The sequence below is a fragment of the Etheostoma spectabile genome, chromosome 3 (genome assembly GCF_008692095.1).
Source record: "Etheostoma spectabile isolate EspeVRDwgs_2016 chromosome 3, UIUC_Espe_1.0, whole genome shotgun sequence".
NCBI classification, from domain to species: Eukaryota; Metazoa; Chordata; class Actinopteri; order Perciformes; family Percidae; genus Etheostoma; species Etheostoma spectabile.
The window spans coordinates 5,571,874-5,587,963 of record NC_045735.1 but is presented as its reverse complement, the minus strand read 5'-3'; the positions used below and the strand labels follow the sequence as shown (position 1 = coordinate 5,587,963).

Sequence of the window (16,090 nt, the reverse complement as noted above, 5' to 3'; positions counted from 1 at the left end):
GTGTGTGTGTGTGTGTGTATGTGTGTTTAGGAAGACTAATAGTGTGTTGTGGTGTAGTGCAGAGGGGCGTTCAAAGGCACGCAGTCGTTATCCCATGGGGGGGAAGAATGTTGCAGAATCGGTTTGCAGAAACAGAAAACAACAGCAACAATGAAGCATATGCTCAAATGGAGAGAGCGGGAAAAGAGAAAAATTACATTATAAATATAGGACATAAAAAAAGTTGCATCCACATAAAGAAACAGTGTACATAGGTGCCCCATTGTAATGTAATGCTAAATTATGCAGCATCACAGTCAGAGCTTTTCTTATTACACATACAGTACATACAGGAAAAATAAAGAAATGAAGTGGACAGCCATTCTTAAAATCCATTTCACAAGTTGTGTTTGTGTCGCTATATCTAAAGAAAGCTTTGAAATACAGTACAAGCACAAGACAGTGCTGGTTCAGTGAATAAAGAGACAGAATGGGTGTGTGTTTTATCGTTTGTTAATATGTGTAAGAGGAGGTTTTTTACTAGCTGAGCCGTTAAAGTGAGCACTCAGGCCAACTCTTGCAACTTAATCTCTCCTGTTCCTCCCAGACACACACACACAGACAGACACACAGACAGACACACAGACAGACACACACACACAGACACACACTTTTTGTATATTCCAGTGTGAATTAAATACTTGACAAATGAGCGTAGTAATTTACTGAATGAAGAGTGAAAATCAAGAGTATTTTCTTATTTTATTTAAGAACTTTTGTGCAAAACGAACGTATACGGTGCAAGGATCATAACATAAATTGTCGTCCACTAGAGAATTGCCGTAACACAGATTGTCTGCTGGTTTTTAAACATTGTGATAGAAAAAAATATAGAAAAGTATACAAGATAGACATTTTTATGTCGCTCGACAATATATACATTCCTTCATCCTTACCCCTTCTTCGATATGGAAGAAGGACTTGATCTCAATATATCCCAATATCCGCTCACCCATGTGAAATCTTGAGTTATGTAATCCAGTTAAAGTTGATCATAATAAACTGTGTGGTAATGTAAAGTTTGATTACATAACCAAAACTGCAATTTTAAATGATAAGTTTGAGTTAATGTGCGTGTTATTGTCATTTTAGACAAAGTAATTGTGTATTACAAAATCTCGACATTTTTTTTTAAATATTGATTTCGTTGAAAGACAATAAACTATCATATTGAATTCTCCCAGAACTTACCTAAAAGCTTTAAATTAGGCACACTGGCTCTAGTTCCTGAAATAACAGCATAGAGTAAAAGAGGGAAATTGCTTGAATAATGGCGATGGGAAGGAACAGTACATCGTCATGGAAGATACACAAACACTCTGCAACGTTTAACACTATTTGAATCAAATGTCCCTCCTCTAAATCAGTGGATTCCAGTTATAGATTGCTGACATGTGCCACAGCTATAAAATAAAAACATCACTTCCGTTCTGAGATTCCTTTCAACTGGACTTCAAAAGAGTGCAATTGGACGGAGTATAAGGTGTTATTTAATACAGAATCCTGGCAAGTCTGAAACGCTTTGCCTAAGAGAGTTGATCAAGTGTATGAAAAACTATCAGTGGAATGTGTAAAATCGCATGTATCACAAGATGTATATCTTTGTTCTCAAATATTTGTATATCATTGAGGCCTTCTTTTAATCTCAAACTAACAGAAGCCACAGCACATTGTGTTCTGTGGAACCTGAAACGGATCAGACTTTGGATACTGTAAACAACATTATCTCTGTAGTTCGTAGATTATGTTTTCATCTGATTTCTATACCTCATGGGCATTAAACAAAGCATAAACAGTTCATTATATTGAGCTTAAACTAGGAACACCTGTAAAATAACACATTTACAATAACAAAAAAAAATCTCATTGTGTAATAGAGCATTTTGTTCATAATCAGCTGCATTGTATTCTCTGTTAATCTGGAATGTGGTGTGCACAGCTTTATGCGCCCCCTCAGACCAAAATGTGCATGTCCAATATGGGGCTTGTTGTGAATATTTTCTGTTAATGCTGTAGTACAGTTGTATTGCCATTGCATACATTATTTACTATACTGTAGTATAAGTTGAGCATAGCCTATGACATGTTCTCCCTACACCAGGGTTTTTCAAAGTCAAACACTGGTCCCCATTCACAACATTGAAACATTTGTTTATTTGTACACATTTTAGCAAACGGTTATCAAAAACTGTTGCCAAAAGTATGCCAAATTAGCAATTAGACGTCCGTTTGTGTCTGTTTGCAATGTGTCTGTTTAGAATGTTCCCATGGGTGTATATACAACTATTACTGGATTACTTTGATACTGATGAAAACTTAGTGTGATGATTCTTGTGCCAGTTTTGGAGTTATGAGTGTCTTGTTTCTCGGATTTCTGAGCAGATTTATTGAAGTGTATTCAAGGTGGGCATTAAGGATTGGAAACTGTGAGTCACACTGAATGTGAAAATATTTATATTATGCCTGTGTGTTCAGGTTGGATTGAAATATGACATTATAATATATCATAAAGTTTAATCTTGAGATTGTGATAGTAGGATGTTAAAAGAGAGACCAACAAGGGAGGTGAGAAATTCAGAAAGGACACAGACAGAGACACGCACAAAAGCAGCAGCAGACAAAGCGCAGACATGAAATTAGGTGGGTGGGATTTTTCCCTTTCTGGTCCACATAAGTAAAGAGAAGTAACGCGAAAGCCATAGAGTGCGTTGGAACAATAACATTTGTTGCTGGTTGTACTAGTTGTTTAGCCGCTAATAGGTGACTGGGTCAGTAGGGTACAGGCACCGCCAGATGATGGTCCTCTCAGGGCCCATGTTATGGAGTCCAGCCAGAATAAGTGAGCTCCATGAGGCAATGACAGTGAAGTTTAACCTTAACTGACTAGTTAAGTTTAGGAAAAAGATCGTGGTTTGTGTTAAGACATTTCTGAGGAACAAATGAGCGTTTCCTGGGTCAAAGTATTTTGTTTTTACTGCGAAGTAAACTCGCTGTCTGGCTTGAAAGCACTGTATTTTCTATTAAATATTTAAGTGCATACTTAAGTGTTTGGCATGTCTGGCACTTTATCCATGCTATTGCAACAGGGATTTAATTCTTGGACAAATCGGACCCTGCTTGTTAGTATATCTCACACCTGCCTGGATGCAGTCACTCAGGAGCTGCAAGTAAGAAAAACGGTCTGTCTGAAGTGCCTTTTAGTAAATAAAAGTGTGGGTGAGGTATACAGTATGTGTGTTTGGTAGCTTGTATAGTCACAGAGTGCTGTAATGCCTGCTGATAACCAGTGTTTGGTGCATCAAAGCATATTTCATCTCGCCTTCCAATCTGTCAGTGCCGGGACCGCCAAAAGCAGCGCTGATCAACTCTATCAGCGGCTAAAAGCTGCCAAGCGCATGTTTAATTGCACTCCATCAATAGCAAACTAACAGCAATATAAAGGCAGGCAAGCAAGAGGGAGAGTGACTAGAATTCTGGGTTGATGAACTGAGGACAAAGCCCGAGGTGAATCTTGTACAGTGCAGTCATTTCACAAAAGAGACATGGAAGTAAAGGAAAGTCATGCTTGTGGCGTAGGTGTATCACAATTTATTATTAATGTTTGTTTGTGTGTATATTTATGTATGCACCAATGACAGAGGCAAAGTCCACGTAGGGTAACTGCTGTGGCAATACACTTTCTGAGTCTCATTCGGCAAACATTCCCTTAAAGGTCCCATGACAAGGTGTTCTTTGGATGCTTTTATACTGTATAGGTCTATACATAGTATACTGGTCCCCTAATACTGTATCTGAAGTCTCTTTCCCAAAATTCCGCCTTTGTGCAGAACTACAGCCACTAGAGCAACACATTTTTTGTTATTTAAGATAAAATATTATTTTAGTTGTACTTTTAATAAGAGGACACATTTGCTGTTTTGCAAAGTTTATATTAATAAAACAATGTTTTTTCATTTGGGTTTACCAGGTCTGTCCAGAGTCTTACACCCGCCTGGCCCCTCACACCCTGGGCTACTCCAGGGTAGGACAGAGTCCAACCCCTATCCGGGAGTATGGTTCCAGAACCGAGACTGTGCGTAGAGGTAAGCCCCACCAGATCTAACTGGTAGCGCTCCCCCTCCCACACAAGTTCCAGCTCCTTCCCCCACAGAGAGGTGACATTCCATGTCCCCAGAACCAGCCTCTGCCGCCTGGGTCTGGTCTGTCGAGGCCCCTGAACTTCACTGCCACCCATGTGGCAGCGCACCCAACCCCATTGGTTCCTCCCACAGGTGGTGGACCCATGGGCTGGAGAGAGGCTTTTTTTGGGCTGTGCCCGGCCGGGCTCCGTGGCAAAGCCGGCCAACAGGCGCTAGCTGACGAGCCCCGGGCTTCCTCCGGGCAGGGTTCCTCGATCCCTTCCTTGCTTTGTCATAGGATCTTTTGAACTGTTACTCTTACTGTTGTTATGGTAAGAATTAACTGTTCTGACCTACCCATCAGCCAAAAGACCAATAAAACCTCGGAATCTGTGTATTAGAGGTGCAAAGGTATAATGTCTCATGACCTTCATGTTTGAACAGAGCCGGTGACTAATCATCATGGATGTTCAACAGTGGAAAATGTGCTGATAGATGCTGAGGCTCTCTGGCACAATATGAAAGATCAGTAGTGACAGCAGATAAGGACTGGCAACATCAAAGATCATCCTGTCGAACCACAACCGAATGATGATACAGACAGCCTTACTGATCAATGAGTGATGAACAGTCTGGGGAAGGGATCAGCCTCACATCATTTCCTCTTTTTGTTGTGACAAACATCAGCATGAGCAATAATCAGCCAGTTTCTTACAGCAGCCACCCACAACAGATGCTAAATGAGGCACTGTGTACAAGATGGTAAGTAAAGTCAATTTTCATGTCTGGACTGAAACTGCAAATAAACAACATTATGTGATTTTTGCATCAATGCAATGAAGTAATTTAGATTTGCTAGTATTTAATTCTGGATTTTTCAATATATCCATATTGTATTATAAAGTTTCATATACATGAGCTTTATTTATCTTTTAGAAACTAACCAATAAATCAGCCTGGCCAATACATTTGTCAGTATTAGCTTATAACAGATATGTTAGTATAGCTGGATGTCTGCCTATAAAATAGAAATACGTTGATTTAATATGACAGAACCCGCAGTTATGACACATTATTACAGAATATAACAAAGTATAGTGCTTTGAGTTTTTAGTTTTGCTGGCAATGTCCTCTCTCTTTAGCTGCCCGTTATTGATTACAGAGTTTTCTACTTAATAAAAGGCACAGGCACACAGACACACAGACACACACACACACACACGTAAACAATTAGGCAGAGACACTCAACCAGCTTTTTAAGCATCACCAGCATAGTGCAGACACAACATTCAGACAAGGTGAAGGGCATTTACAAAGAAGATGCATTCTTGAGTGTGGATCTTTTTCATGGCATGCAGTTGATACACCAACAAAATCACCTTTATCAAAAAGGTGTTTAATGTAAAAGCATCTCTCTATGGATAAATGGAAAATCTCAGAGCAGACACAAGCACAAACAGCTGATAGTGAACTGAACATCCGCCGATGTGTCAACTCTGACTTAGCAGCATTATCATGGTATGCAGTCACTTCAAGGTGATTTGGCTGTATTTGTCCACTTGTTTGAACCAGCTGAGCTCGTACAGAATTTTACGTTTTTAAAACTGTGGTCAGATAAGTGGAAACCAATGGCTGCCTTTAATATTAACCTAAAGACTTATTGTTAGGGCAGGGACAATATGCTTTTGTCCCAATTCAATTCTTTCAGGCTTCATGGGTGCCGATTCGATTTGTATTGCGATTCTAGAAGTATCGCAATTCAATAGTATTGAGTATTGCGATTTTCTTTTCCTTCTTTAACAAAATCAAAAAGATAAATATTACACTTTTAGAGACAATATATCATGAGACATTTCTAAACACTAATTGTTTTCTAAGAAGAATGTACATCATATCTCAGACGTCAATCTGACATACTTCATTTGTAAAGAAGTACATAAGATGCAGCATTTTCTGCTTTTGCTCTGTTTAGCTGCATAGGGATATGATGAAGTCAAGTTCAGTGGTACTATATGAACAGAAAATATTAAGGTGAATCATTGATAAAAAAAAAAAAAGAAATATACTGATTCTAAGGAAAATATTTGATTTTAAAAATTAACGTTAAAAAATCATACATACAATTTTTTATAATTTTTTTCCCCACCCTGACTTAAAAAGGTGCTCTAAGCAATGTTGGGTGATGTCACTTCTAGTTAACGTTCAAAATATGGACTTTTTTCACAGCAGACATTTTGACTTGTCATATTAAAAAAAGCGCAGCTCAAATTGATACCCTTAACAATGGCTCAATTCCATCAAGTTTCCCAGTGAGCTATTTCAGTGAGTCAGCATACACAATACTAGGGCCTCTCCTAATTGGAATGCAGCCATCATTGACCGTTTTGAATACACCTGTGCTTTTCCTACTATGACATGTCAACGTGTCTGCCGAAGAGAGTTACGCTTTAAGCCCTTTATTGACCTGCACTGCTGAGTACTCATCCACTAACCAGCACAATTAAGGGTTATCACTGAACCAACATCTACTGGTTGTAAAAGTCCGTTTTACATCTATTCTCTAATCCATATTTGTTAAGGACATAACAAGAGGAAGAGTTAATTGTATGCCACTAATAAAGAGACATGCCCCAACACTGGAAACTAGCTTATCTGTTGTCATCTATTGACAAGCCTATTCTCTCTCCATCTCTTAGTGGTTAATCATAAGCACGACCCTGGCCTTTGTGATCAATGCATCCTAGAACAAAAGCAAGTCAACCAAACACATTCCACCTATGGTTTTACCTGCATACATAGTCATCATTTCTTCTGACTGTCAGGTGTTTGCCAAAGTCACTGTTATTATGAACAGTTCCTCAAGATTTCTCCACACATCGAGTCCAAACTGAGATAATCCATCATGCTCGTTTGTCCAGCGACTAAAAGAGAGCTGGATTTGTCATTTTGGCAAAGAAAAAAAATTAAGAAAATCCAAAGAGAGGAAAAAACGCTGTGTATCTGCAGCAAAAGCCAGCCTTTTCACAACCTTTTGAACAGATGTTATGCAAGCACCCCTTTCTCCACAACTAAAAGCAGGGGTCAAGTAGTTGTTGACTGGTCTTGCAAAGATAAAAAAAATAAACTTTTGACTTTCCCCACAAGGCGTAATGAGGCCTGCAAGCGAGCAGACATCAAATGGACGTGGCCGCAGCTACATAAAGCCTAATTATCACAGCAAGGCCAATAACACAGGGTTACAAATTACTCTGTGTCACAGCAAGACAGATGGCCACAACACACACACACACACACACACACACACACACACACACACACACACACACATTATTATTTTTGCCTACTTCTTTCTCCACACCCCGAAAACTTTCACTTCCCTAGAATATTAGCACATTCTCGATCAAATACCAGAAGACTTGCTGACAGACAAAATATGCCTGACCATAACTTTGTTTCACATAAAATAGCCTGTACCAACTGCTGCAAGTCACAGCAGTTCTGCCATTTAAACTGATAAATAAAAATAATAAAATAAAGCTTCTTACTCAGCCAAGAGGGAAGTAAAACAAGGAATTAAATCATGGAATTGTTGCAGCTTCTAAGTGTCAGAATGGGATCCACCTGTAAACACATAAACATCTGTGGTTGTGCTTTAACTCAGTATTGGCTGATCACCTTATCTCTCGCCTTATGACTCTTATCAGAGCTGTTGAACAGCCTCCACACACAACTCAACACATAAAACATGCAGGTAGGGATAAAAGCAATGTTGGCGATAATCCTCCAGGCAGACCATGTCACCTTGGTACGCACCATCACCCAGCACATCATACGGTCTGGTAATAACAATAACAAGCCATCAAAGCCAGTGAGTATGACAAAAGCGTGACAATCTGCTGTCTGTCCACCAGGGCTGGGATAAAGAGTAGGAACATAAAAACACGTTGAATCAAGACTCCCAGGAATGAAGCGTCATGGACGTAATGACACGAACAGGATGTGGCAAAGGAAGGATCCCCCAGGCTCCCACACACATACTGTACATCTAAAACAGCACTTTACAAAATATTGCATAATCTTCTAGAAAATTGGCTCAATTAGATAATATGCTGCAATTCCACAATCCACATAAAGGTCCTTTCTGACAGTTAGCGCCACTTCTCCTGCATACCCGCTTGGGTCCAGGGGGTCTCACTGCGCTCCTCATGTGAATAGACAGGCAGACAAGCGCTATGTGAGTAAACGCCAGGTCCTCTACGCATGGTAACCATGCGGGTTCTGCGCACTGCTGTATCCCTGCCAGTACAACTGAATGACATAAGCTGACTGGGGTTATCTCATATTCAATATATAACAAATTGTGGCAATCCTAGTCTTTGCTTACCACAGAGGGGTATTGTTGATGGCTAAAAGGTAGCTAATTTAGCTTTTTCGTTACTTTATAACCTAAATTACGATTGTAAGTTTAAACTATACGGAATTTTACCCAGTACATCTACTCTCATTGAGGATGCCCTGCCATGAAAAAGCCTTATTGTTTATGTTCTGCTTGGAAAAAAGTTATATATTACAGGGAACTCTAATCAATTGATTTAACCTACACGTTGCGTAGAAAAAAGTTAAAGACAATTTAACTCTGGCAGCGGGCGGATGTGTGCCAAGACGAGCATGACGGCAACAGGTAGGCGCTTGTCGCGCCGCCTGAAGAATGCAAGTGTCTCCCTACCTGCCCGCTCGTCGCTCATCAAAAATGAATTACTAGACGCATCAATCCCTACTGTGTGAAACAACCACAAATCTGAAAACAGGCCGTCCTGGGCTGTAGTGTCACCTGAGGTTTAGACATTGTCATCAATATTGCCCACCCCAGTGATGTGTAGGTACCGTAACATGTAACTGTAGGCAATTCACTCAAATGTTTTGGGAAAGGACATTTGGTTTTATATATCTGACTTCTATTGGTTTTGGTACATCAAAACACAAGCTAGTGCCTAATTACAGCCTACATCCTGGCACAAACACACACATTTACACAAGTGTATGTTCCAACCGGAAAGCTTTGGGAGTGTTTTATTGTTGTCAATTACCTAAATCATGCGATTAAGTTTAGCCCAGCTCATATGGTCAGCATCATATCTAAAGAACCCAAATGAGATGCAAAAGCTTTAAACATGGAAACTCCAGTGATTAGGTATTGCTCTTCCATAAATTTGGGGAACTCACAAAGCCATATTAAGAGAAGAATAGTCCAAATTAAATCAGCAGAGTATTTTAATACTGTCTGGTTTAGGGCCAAAACAATAATCCTAGTCTATTAATTGATTAGTCGATCAACAGATCAACTTTTTTTTTAAACTATTTTATTGACCAAAGAAATCAAGAAAACAATCTGCAGATTAATCTATAATGAAAATAACAGTAAGTTGCAGCTCTACTCCAAATAAACGTACTGTAGGATCCTTCTATATCCAATAATGCAATGCGGCTGCCAGCCTCCCTGGTCTCTTTGGTCCTTTGAAACAGTCCATTTTGGTAAAGCAATAGGTTCGGCACAGCTGAGAACTTGGTTGCTGCCGTCAGGTGACCGACGTAAGATGGTGGTGGTTATCCAATTAGTTATGACGTAATCTCACATGTAATGTATTATATCTATGGTTCAACCCACATCAAGTACCATTACTGCATGTCTCATGTATCGCTGCATCAAACATGCAATGGAGGCCCCTGACTGTGATAATTACTGAAAGTGACTCAGGACTCAAGCATATGCTCTAAATGGTGTTGTTCTCATTTTCTGTTAAAAACGTGTTGTGTGCACACAGTTTTGCAATCGAATGGAAGTCAACTTGACTTTTTATTGTTTTTTTCATTGCTTTGGAACGTTCCTGTCACACTACATAAATGTCATAAATATTAGCCTCCCGCTCTTGCATGTGATTGGGTCACAGTAATGCTGTGATAAAACTGATAAAACTTTACCTTTGATCAAAAGACGGTCCATTTACGATCTAATGACATAAAGATATCACCTAACCCTATACCATGTCACTTCACCATCCCACTATACTGGTGACTTGTGTTTAATTGCTCTTGTATAGGTAACTTTCTTTTACGACAATTCTCTTATTTTATGTATTGTTCTTGTTTATTGTATTTTATTTATTTATTTATCTTGTGCTGCGGCAATAACACCTGAATTTTCCCTCTGGGGATCGATAAGGGATTATCCTATCTTAGTTTATCTTATGTCACAGAAACAAACACACCTGTGTTGATATGACATTGAATTTACGCTAACCTTATGTCCCCACTAAAACTGGTACCCGTTCAGTTCTTGTTTTCCATTTTTCTGCTCGTCAGAAAACAATGAATTTCAATGTTTTTCATGATTTTCAACATTTGTGTTTTATTTGTATCATCATGAATGCAGCAGTTATGTAACTAATGGTTCATAGATAAATGATCTAGGGACTGTGATTTGCAGTGACCTTCCAACAGTGAGCGTTTTAGGGCCTGAATGAATAGCACCTTTTAACTTGTGCCAAGCCTCCTAGCTAAGTTTCCACTTACATTCTTTGTTTAGGACAACAACAAAAAGTTCTGACTGTACCTGCCATTTTCTCATATTCGGAGCTCTTTGAGTGACTAATTTCAATGCCAAAAAAATCCAAAGATTCCAAAATTCTTTCTGATTTCAAAATTCCAGGAAAAAAAGACTCTGAAATAGTGTTCAGATGATCCTGGGACACTAAAGCCCAGGAAAAATAATGATGAAAAAAAAATTGCCAAATGTATATGCATTATGTAATTTTCCTTAAATACTCAGCGTCTATCATACACACAGAGAAGCACAAATCTGACTACAAGTTCTAGCAGAAATCAATTTGAATCAGCTTCATACAAATACAAACTGATGCATGAGTCAGATGTTAACAGATAATATGTTGAGGCTAGTTTTATTTTGCAAGTGCTCCTTACTCTAAGCCATGCCAACATTCAGCCTTTCAGCCTCTCTCCCAGCCAAACTACACTGGCCTCTTTGAGCATCCACTGCCCACAACAAACCCACACAACCACCATGACTGCCAATATCGCACAAAGACACCATGTTACTACAACCCACGGTGGGGAGACGGGGGGCAAAGAGAACTCATTTATGTTAATAGGAGGTTATTCTCACATTGCAGCTATTTTTATTTGATTCTATTTCGTGCTACTACAATCTTGTTCATGTAACAATCGCCCAAACACAGCAGGGTGAGCTGAGATTAACAGACGAGGTGGTGTGGATGGATGGATTTTTTTTTGTTGCACAGAGAGCTGCTTGCACGTTCCTTTCAGAGAGCCGCAGGGCCGAGCACGAGACCCCGCCAGGGTGACAGAGTGTCCAGCGCTGAATCAGCGGGTCGCACGGTGTGTTATCTCTTGCACAAAAAAACACACACACACACTCACTCAGATTAACAGCACACAGAGAGGCGGGGTAGGAAGGGGGGACTCTTTCCAAAAAAAAACCTTTTTCAAGAGAAGGAAACAGAGGCCCAAAGAAGTGTTACAGTTGTGCCCTTCTTAATTTAAAGCCTCGCTGCCACTGAATGGGTGCAGTTGGCCTATAAAACTTGTCTCTTCAAATAGCAGATTCTTTGGGCTTGACAGAAGTTTGTCAGGAAAACTACACACACACACACACACACACACACACACACACGCATTGGGTCCTTTAGGTGGAGCAAAATGATGACTAGTGTCATTTCTCTAAATTATAATTTGCAATATCTGCTAAAGAATGTAGTGAATGTAATTAATTGTTTTTTCCCCTCACCACTGTTCCCATCGCTCCCAACTTACACAATGTCTTGCTTTATATTAAAAACAGCCCATGTGGAGATCCCAAGGACAAAATCTTTAAGCTGTTGTCTGTGAGCTCTGATCTCTGTTTTGAGGGCCTGTGTCATGCAAATGTTTGAGAGCCCCCTGCTGTATAAAACTGGTCTAATATCAAACCATTCACTCAACTGATACTTCACCGATCTGAATATATTTCAGATCTGCTAGTGCACTATGAACCACCCAGACCTCTCAGGTCATCTGGGACAGGTGTGCTCGTGGTCCCCAGAGTCAGAACTAAACAGGGAGAAGCAGCGTTCAGTTATTATGCTCCAAAATATCTGGAAGAAACTACCAGAAAACGGCAGGTCTGCCCCAACTCTCAGTTCTTTTAAATCAAGGCTGAAGACCTTTCTGTTTGATGTTGCTTTTCCTTAATTTTTTATACTGAACAGTGAATTTTTATTCTTGTATTTTACATAAATAAAATTGCTTTGCCTTCTAAACTGTGTGCAGACCCCATGTATGAATCCCAACAACTGCCTGCTTGTTATGTATGCTACAAAAAAAATTACCTTAGGTAAAAAGTTATGAGGCCTACAGTAACTTACAAAGTTTAAGCTCTAATTCAATCACTGTTCACATTCGGAGACCTTGCAAAAAAAGTTAGCCTGCATAGCACTGGACACCTGCACAACTTACAGATGCATCTCATACAACACATTATGCATCAGAACGTACACTGCAGCTTTTCTCAGCAACCAAGCTATAACAGCAATGAATTGATCTATTGTTAGATGGTGGGGGCTGATATCAACGCAGCCTACACATACTGAGCTCCTGACACATACAGTAACCCCACCGCTATTGTACTGTTTGTGTGATGATGACTCCATCCTCTTGCATGTAGTAGGCTAGGTATTTCATTGATGATGGCAGACAGATTACAATATCTGTCAAAATCAGGCTCCTGAATGCAAAAATTATTGAGCAAAATTCCATTCAAAAATCTGTTAAGGGAGAGTTAATTTTATTTTGACAAATATGCACATCTTAAAAAAAAATGACTCCAGGCTTTTCACAAACCCTTAAGAGTATATGGGGAAATCGGCTAACCTGTTAAACACCAAAAAGTATTTATTTTCCTAAAATGTCAACTTTTAAAACTTTCACAGTGCTCGCTCCCGCCCTCCATAGTGTATTTTGTTTGGAACGAGACGGTGTGTGGAGAAGGCAAAATGGCTGGGAAAGTTAACATATTTTTGTGACATATATAAATGTTTTATGAAAACAAACTATGCCGAATATATTAGCGCATTTTTTGAAATTAAACAAAGACGTAAAGTCATTTTCTAATATGCGATACCGACATTACACAAGGCTTTCTTAAAGCGCATGGCATTTTGACTGTAGAGTTTGGCCAATAGCTCGCCATAGCTACAGGAGACAAGACTATACATGAATCAGGATTGCGAAATCCAGATGCTATGATAATAAGCCCCTTTACTGTTGTAAAAAATAGCAGCTAAATACATTCAACGTGAGGACTGAGACAATATGGAAACGTGTCCTTAATTACAACTCGAGGACAACTTGTCACCACTTCCACAGCAGCGTACGACAACACAAGCCTCGGTCACTTCATGTGAGTGTACAAGGGGGTTGAACTTCGCTTGAAATTTGACAACTATAGTTGACACTTGGTGATCGGCAATAACACACACTCCAGTGCAACAATTCCCGAATTACAGAGATACACTGTTTAAATCGGCATACGCATATTTCACCAACACGCATTTATTTCATTTAAATCATAACTTTTGACCACAATTCACACTGCTCGCTATCAAGTAGCTAGTAACGTTACACTACTAGCTTCTAGCCTGCAGCGTTAAGTTGAAAGATTTGTCAGTGGAGTCTGGCTTCTCTCTTAATGCAGAGAGACGGCACGTAGGCTACTGTCCCATTGAACAAAGTTCGAATGGCAACAAGTCAAACTACCAGAGTTTGTTCATACTGCAGCGCCCGCTGGTCCGACCCGTCCCTGCCAGGCTCGCTCTACCCGGCGACTTGATGAAACGTTTTCAGCTTGAAAGTCAGAGGAAATCGACAGTTATGTCTCTCTGTATGTTGGACAGTGATTAAAGCATTGGACTGATTTTAGTTTCTGTATGGGAGTTCACAAAGGGAACCCTAACTACAGAATGCGTCCCGGTTACAGTAAGTTCCTTCATTTTATAGCCTCTCAAATCCCCAGCCAGATACACACTGTGAGGCGGGACTTAGGTGTTCTGAAGTAGAATTGACCCTCCCATCTGGAACAAGTGTCAATCAAGTCAGAAGGAATTATGCTCTATGAGTTTTTAAAGCTTTTCATGTAAAGAGTTTAAATTTAGTTTGAAAGCTTATGCACATAGATAAAAGGTGAACATAAGGCAAATTAACTAGCCTATCAATAGGAAATGTGTGGTGACTGAGTTCAGGCCTGCAGGTGGATTGATCCTCCACCACACCTATGGATGTTGATTATTAACTCATAGTCTACTTTTTCTATTAGAGCAAATAATTACATGGTTTATGAATTCATCTCTGTTGGTCCTATCCATTGGCAGTACATGGACACTGTATAGACACTGTGGCAAAACAAACATTCCCATAAAATCACAGATGTTTCTGAGGGTGAAACAGACGCATGATGGTGTCTCTGTCTTAAATAAGTTTTAAACAATAACGTGTGGAATGCCCTATGCCTGCACTGAAGGAGCTGTCCTGTCTGTGTCTGTCTTTGTCTTATGTGTGTATTTTGTTATTGAGTTGTTGTATGAAATTATAGTGCAAATGTTTAGTTTCTGCCTTATAATTTACTATTCTGTATTGTGTATGCTGTATTGTACATGTAATATATTAATTATTGCATTGTCCCATTTTAAAATGAAGAGTTGTAAGGACCTCAGGAAGAATAGATCCTCCAGTGCAGGAGCTAATGAGGGTCCTAAATAAACAAACAAACAAACAAACTGAATTCCTTAGACTACATAATAACCTTTAACCTAAGCACTTATGAGCTGGCCCAAGTTTCTTCTGGGCCCTAAAAAACAACAACAATTAATTGAGACTTGACCAAATCTTGACCAATGTCTTTCAGGACAACATTTACACAAAGTAGGCTATTAAAGTATTAAAGAAGGCTATCTAGATTTAGATATAATTTTTGTCCTACGAGGCTTTAACTTGTTTTTGTAAAAATCTCAGGCGATATTAGAGCAAAAAGCCCTGTGAGTTGTAATTGTACTGTAGATGGGTGCTGGAGTGTGGCATTTGTAAGCCCGCCCCACTTTAAAAAAATAGTGACAAGGCGCAGGGGGTTGCAAGGTGTGTTATAACATTAAACACTCCTTTTAGTTTTAATACCAGCAGCATGGCTTTATGGATGGGGATGTCTCGCTGTTCCACAGTCAGTCAAGACAACTATCCAATCCAATGGGTTGCCATGAAAGTGACAGGCATTCATGGCGGCTACCACATATCCAGCGTACCCAAAGAATTAGGCATAATGACTTGGATGAGCTTCTAATTTTTCATCTTGCGCCAATAAGTGATACGTTTTCACATGTCTACTGGACGGTTTGGCACAAAATTTTGAACTATTTTCACTTGACGTATCCTGATGACTTTGGCGATCCCCTAAGTTTTTCATCTCTAGTGTCACGAGCTGTTGAGCAAATTAATAGTATTTTTTGATATAACATATATAATATGATACACTCACAAGAGAGTAGATTCACATTTGAAAGATCATGTCTTGGAATAAAAGTTGGTAAAACAACATTGAACTGAAGTGAATCCAAAGTGGCTCAGCGGACTGACAACTGCTGCACACTGCTCTGTGGGGCTGGGGGCTTTTCAAATTTTGAGATGATCAGACGTAAACAGTTAGATTTCAAGATATGAACTATTGGCCCCGGGCAAAAGATCTCTCTTTCCAAAGGTCAAACCCATGCTTGATTTAATTACCATTCAGAAACTTGATTCTGAGAAAGTGAAGTGTTTAAAGTTCTTTTGGAACGATGTGAAACACATACTGGGAACCTAAAGCTGTCAGCAGG

At 39.5% G+C, this 16,090-nt stretch overlaps 1 protein-coding gene across 7 annotated transcripts in view; it reads right to left on the bottom strand.

Annotated features, from left to right (window-relative positions):
- Positions 1 to 14,254, bottom strand: part of LOC116672846 (chloride channel protein 2) — a 162,668-nt gene extending 148,414 nt beyond the window's left edge. For 6 of the 7 annotated variants that reach the window (XM_032504801.1, XM_032504810.1, XM_032504827.1 and 3 more), the window contains exon 1: positions 13,986 to 14,254. The gene's annotated coding sequence lies outside the window, so the exon portion shown is untranslated. The remainder of the gene's footprint in view (positions 1 to 13,985) is intronic. The other variant, XM_032504849.1, reaches the window with a different exon arrangement.
- Between the last annotated feature and the right edge of the window lie 1,836 nt (positions 14,255 to 16,090).